This window comes from Cervus canadensis, chromosome 5 (genome assembly GCF_019320065.1).
Source record: "Cervus canadensis isolate Bull #8, Minnesota chromosome 5, ASM1932006v1, whole genome shotgun sequence".
Taxonomy (NCBI): domain Eukaryota; kingdom Metazoa; phylum Chordata; class Mammalia; order Artiodactyla; family Cervidae; genus Cervus; species Cervus canadensis.
In genome coordinates, this window is record NC_057390.1 from 59760227 (window position 1) to 59766024 (window position 5798).

Sequence of the window (5798 nt, forward strand, 5' to 3'; positions counted from 1 at the left end):
ATGTGCATCAGATACTGTTATGTAGCTGCTTCAGGGAAGCACTACAGCAGAGCATATGGAGAGGGTTCTGTCCTGGGAAGTCCCCATAATGTTCTGCTCAGTTACAGTGACATAAGCAGAGACTTAAAAAAAAAATAATAATTTGATTGTGTTGGGCCTCAGTTGTGCTGTGCAGTCTTCTTTTGTTGTTGTTGTGACACATGGGATCTTCAGTTTCAGCACATGAACTCTTAGTTTCTGCAAGTGAACTCTTAGTGGCAGCCTGTGGGAGCCAGTTTCCCGACCAGGGATTAAACCCATGCCCCTTGCATTGGGAGTCTTAGCCACTGGACCACCAGGGGAGTCCCAAGCGGAGGCTTTAAATGCGAACTTGGACTTCTGTCATTACCGCAAGATGCTCAGGAGGCCTGGAGATTTCAGAAGGATAAGGGGTGTATGAACAGAGGCACCTAACCACCCCACAGACCTTTGAGTGTGGTCATACACAATCATTGTTTCATGCCACTGAGCTATGGGGTGGTTTTTTTTTTTTTTTTTTTTAGAACCAATGGTTTTATTGAAGGTTAAGGTACTCAAATGTTAACAGGTCATAGGCAAAGGAAAGAAACAGAAGTCTCAGATGCCTTGGTAGAGGGGGGAGGGTACAAACAGCTCTGCCCGACAAACATTCCAGATTCAGGGCTTCCATACTTCTCCAAGGCTTGATTTCTCATGGGTCACTTTCCATTCAAAGGATTTTAGGGACCAAATGCAACAGGATTCCTTCAGTTACCAACCAAGAGTCTTTGGGTCTTCTCTCAGGCAAGGCATCCAGTGAAAATAAGATCTAGTTTTCAGATTCCTCTGGAGGATTAAAAAGTCTCTTTCGTATTGCGTTGCCAAGTTCCCTGCTCTTGTTCCTCTTTTCCATGTACTCATTCTTCAAGCATTTTCTCATCTCCCGATCAAGATCATTGCAATGACCAAAAAATTTCAGAATGCTGTGATTTGTGACATTCCTTAAGCAAGTTAATCAAGACGTTGCACTCTTCAGTATGCAAGTGTGGAGATAAGTCAGGATGCATCTTTAGGAGGAGATGGAACACAGCAGAGCAACCCGACTAGTGGCCACACCCGCAGAGCGGAAGTGGTATTCACCGGCGAAGCCTCTGCGCCTCCAAACGCACGGCCTGGACGCCGGAGCCCAGTCAGCTCCGGGAGGCGAAGGCAAGGCGCCCTCCACTCTATGGGGTGGTTTTTAAGCAGCAACAGCTGATTGATACATAATCTTGACGTGAGAAAACAGGTTCAGAGAGTCTCATTTAAAAACAAGAAAAGTTCATGGAAATGCTCATAGTAAAGGAAGCTTTTTATTTAAAGAGTCGAAAGAGAGTCTCTATTAATTTCCTAGGGCTGCCATGACAAGTTATCACAACTATGTGGCTTACAACCCTGGAAAAGTATTCTCTCACAATTCTGGAGCCTGGTCTGCTCCACCAAGGGGTCAGCCCTACCATGCTCCTTGGGAAGCCAGGAAGAGTCCTTCCTGGCTTCTTTCTAGTTTCTGCTGATTCCCAACAATCCTTGGTGTTCCTTGACTTGTACAGATATACCCTGCTTTTCAAAAGTTCACTTTATGCCACTTCACTTTTATGAAAGATCCGTATTAGTACCTGTTTTCACTAACTGAAAGAAATCTGAAGAGAAACTGCTGTTACCCAAAAAAAGTGAAAAATGAAAATAGTGTTCAGCATTGATCCTGCAAGGAGATCAAACCAGTCAATCCTAAAGGAAATCAATCCTGAATATTCATTGGAAGGACTGATGCTGAAGCTGAAGCTCCAGTACTTTGGCCACCTGATTCAAAGAGATGACTCATTGGAAAAGACTCTGATGCTGGGAAAGATTGAGGACAGGAAAAGGGGATGACAGAGAATGAGATGGATGGATGGTATCATTGAATCAGTGGACGTGAGTTTGAGCAAACTCCAGGAGATAGTGAAGGACAGGGAACCCTGGTGTGCTGCAGTCCATGGGGTTGTCAGACACAGCAAATAAACAATGACAACAAGTCAAGCAGCAAAAATGGCTCCGTCAAGCTCCTTCCCGGGGAAACTACACTCAGCATTTCATCATCAAGCCACCATAGCTTTGAACTGTGTCTTTGAGCATCTGTGCTTTGTCTTGATTTATTTTGTGCATCTGTTAGCAAGATGTGTCATAAGGTAATCGCTTCTCCATTTTACATGATCTTGGCTTATGAAAGGTTTCCTAGGAACTCCCTACTTTCAGATAGGAGGGAAACTGATAGCTGCATCACTCCATTCTCTTCCTCCATTGTCGCATGGCCTTCTTCCCCACTCATGTCTTTGCATCGGATTCTCCTTCTCCTTTCTCTTAGGAGGATGCCAGTCATTGAATTTAGCTCTCTATGCCCCAATCTGGGGGCTTCCTTTGTGGCTCAGCTGGTAAAGAATCTGCTTGCAATGTGGGAGACCTGGGTTCAATCCCTGGGTTGGGAAGATCCCCTGGAGAAGGGAAAGACCCCAAAGAGTGACGTTATCTTAACTAATTACATCTGCAAAGACTCTATTTCCAAACAAGGTCACATTCTGAGGTTCTGAGTGGACATGGACTTTATGGGGAGGCACTACTCAACCCAGTGTGGTTCCTCTGTTTAATACTGAAAAATCAAAGAGATTGTTAGGCAGAGTGTGCTCAAAAGAGAACTTCAGGCAAAAATTCAGAGGACATGGTTTCAACCTTGAGGGAAACAGATTGGGGAGCCTTGGGGTACAAGCTAAGACTGAATCTGTACGTAGATATTTCATACATCTCTGACGGTTTGGGAGCTACAAAAGAACACTGTTGAGTGCTCTTGCTCTAGGTTATGTAAAAGTGAGCATTGCTGAATTGAAATAAAACTCTCAAGCCATTTTAGACTCTCACACCATGAGTCATGCGCCATTTTCCATCCACTGGTTTCTCTGTCAGAACATTTTGTGATGCACTTTTGTCCACATGAGCTCCTCACAGGAGGTGAGAAGCCCTGGACACCACCTTCCTAGTACCTGCTGTCCTCTGGATGATTAATTTCTGGGGGAGTGTATTTCAGAAGTTTGGGAAAGCAACTGAACGTGCTGTGTGAGTCTTGGCAAGAATACTTCTGAATGTCTACAAACTGGCTATTTCAAAATCAAACCAGTGTGCAGACAAGTGTGTGCATGCTCAGTTGATCAGTCGTGTCTGACTCTTTGCGACCCTATGGACTATAGCTGGCCAGGCTCCTCTGTCCATGGAATTTTCCAGATAAGAATACTGGAGTGGGTTGCCATTTCCTACCAGACAAGACAAAGCTTGAAATCCTTGGCTAAGACGTCGTGTGTGCCAAGTTCAGATGTAGAAGATACCATTTCTCAGGCTAGTTGATCCAAATACAAAACAGAATGCAAAATGTTCCTACTGCATCAAGTCCCACTGGCTCAGATTTTCTTTAATATGCATGGGGACTGGAGCCAGACAGTGAAAGTGAAGTGAAAGTGTGAGTCACTCAGTCATGTCCAACTCGGTGACCCCATAGACTATAGCACCCCCAGACTCCTCTGTCCATGGGATTCTCCAGGCAAGAATACTGGAGTGGGTAGCCTTTCCCTTCTTTAGGAGATCTCCCTGACCCAGGGATGGAACCCAGGTCTCCTGCATTACAGGTGGATTCTTTACCGTCTGAACCACCAGGGAAGCCACAGTGTCAGGCAGACCTGTATGCAAATCCCATTTCTGCTCCCCAGTAGTGATGAGACCTTGATGTGCACCTGCTCTGATCCTCAGTTTGGAAATCTGCAGAATGGTCCTAACAACCATGTTAGATGGCTGTGTGAGGATTAATGACAGTAAGTATAAAGGGCTGAGAACAGAGCCAGGTCTGTAGTGGGCCCTCCCAATGTCCAAGTTCTGTTCTGTTGCCCTTATCTTCCTGTGTAGAGACAGATGCTAAAGGATGGAGAGGTATCACCATCACGCATGTCACAGAGTCCCCAGGAGTCACAATTGCACATCCTTATTTTTTCATCACCAGACTTTGTCCTCAGCACATACAAAGGGCTTTGGCAGGGAGACACCAGAATTGGGAACTTGGAAGGAGACTGGACAATGCAAAGATGAGGGATCAAAGAGACACAAAAGCACCAGGGAAGGAAGTGTTTGTTTTGCCTTTGGTACACGGTGGGCTTTTTGGCTTTACAGGAAGAGGTTGAAGCTTTGATGGTCCTGCAGAGGAAGAGTGGAAGACTGAAGGCTGGCTAAGGTGGCAGGCATCAAGAAGAGGCACAAAGGGGGCTGCAGAGACTAGAAAGATGGGTCAGGCCATAACAGCCTGGAGCAGTCCCCTCAGGCCAGACCAGGAGAGCAAGGCAAATCCAAGGAGGCCAAGTGGAACTGAAACAAGCTAATCTAGTCCAGGTAACAGGAAGCTGGGCCACAACGTTTGGGCCACTTCACATAACAATTAGGGCTGATTTACAGTGCTCTTGCCACAGCTATATATCAACTCCTTTAATGTGCATCACAGCTCTACCAGGCGGTTACTGAGGCTCAGAGAAGTTGCAGTTGCCAGTTCCAAATACCCTTACCTCCTGGTGTGATGCCCCTGAGGATTTCCCTGCTACACTGACCCTTCAAGTTGTGAACTAGGGCTGCCCTGTCTGATACTTACCGGGGACCTTGCTTTTTGGAGGACATGTTTCTGCAGCTCAGCCTTGGCACCCCATGCCCAAGGTGGTGGCATTTGCCCCTCCACCACAGGAAACAGACACAGAGACTCCAGCCGCACCCTTAGGTCTTGAACCACCCAGGCCTGCCCCTTCCTGTCTGCCCTCCTAGGGCAGGGAGAAGGCTGGCATGATTCTGGTGGTGATGGAGGGCTGTGAGGACATTGGCCCAACTCCTGAAGACACAACAGTTGTGTGTGTTACACAACTAGGAAGTCTTAAGGAGGCAAATCTTCTTTGTTCTATAATTACGGTGAGTAAAATATTTTAAAGGCAGATACCACTAGGAGCAAGAAGTAGGTGCTGACTTGAACTCACATTAAGTCTAAATGATTCTGAGAGGTGAGTTCAGAGCAACTGGGGTGGGGGTTGAAAGTGAGGGGCCAAAAGAATCCACAGAAGGGAGAAAAGGCAGGCAGAAAAGGAAGGCTCAGTTTAACCAAAATGAGCAATAGTTCCTCAAACTAGTCCTGCCTGGAAGCACTCTTGAGGTCCATTTCCTAAAATCTCCAGATTTCAGCCAGGACAATGCAGGCCAGGCATCTGATTGAAGGAAGAGGGTGGGTGAAAGTAGTTGGATTCACTCACCGGACACAGATTTGCCAGAAAAGGAAGTGGGGGTGTCAGGGACATTATTTCCACTTCCTGGATACACATTTAAACATGGAACAATGAAGTCCTAACAGGACAAGGCAATAAAATAATTGACCACCCCTGGGGGTACCACACCCAACACAATTCAGAGGAGAGTAAGAACTAGAAGTTGTATTTATAAGGCTTCCAAAGAGCATTGCCTAGCTGCTACCTTAAATCTAAAAGACAACAAAGACCCTTCAAGAACACTTTCTTTATTTAAAGCCAGCTCTAAGAAGACTGAACATAACCTCTTTGCCTTTTAATAAAATTAAATAAATTCTGGTACACTCAGACTGTGGAACAAACACCATGTGACCTCTCCAGAAACTTAGCTGTTTTCTAGGTGGTGGTATGGAATGATTATTAAGATCAATGTGAAAAAGTCAGAAGCACAAAAGTTTGGATAGCTTGCTACAC

General features: G+C 45.8%; 1 pseudogene; it reads right to left on the minus strand.

Annotated features, from left to right (window-relative positions):
• Positions 1-540: 540 nt before the first annotated feature.
• Positions 541-1135, minus strand: LOC122442629 (annotated as a pseudogene).
• Between the last annotated feature and the right edge of the window lie 4663 nt (positions 1136-5798).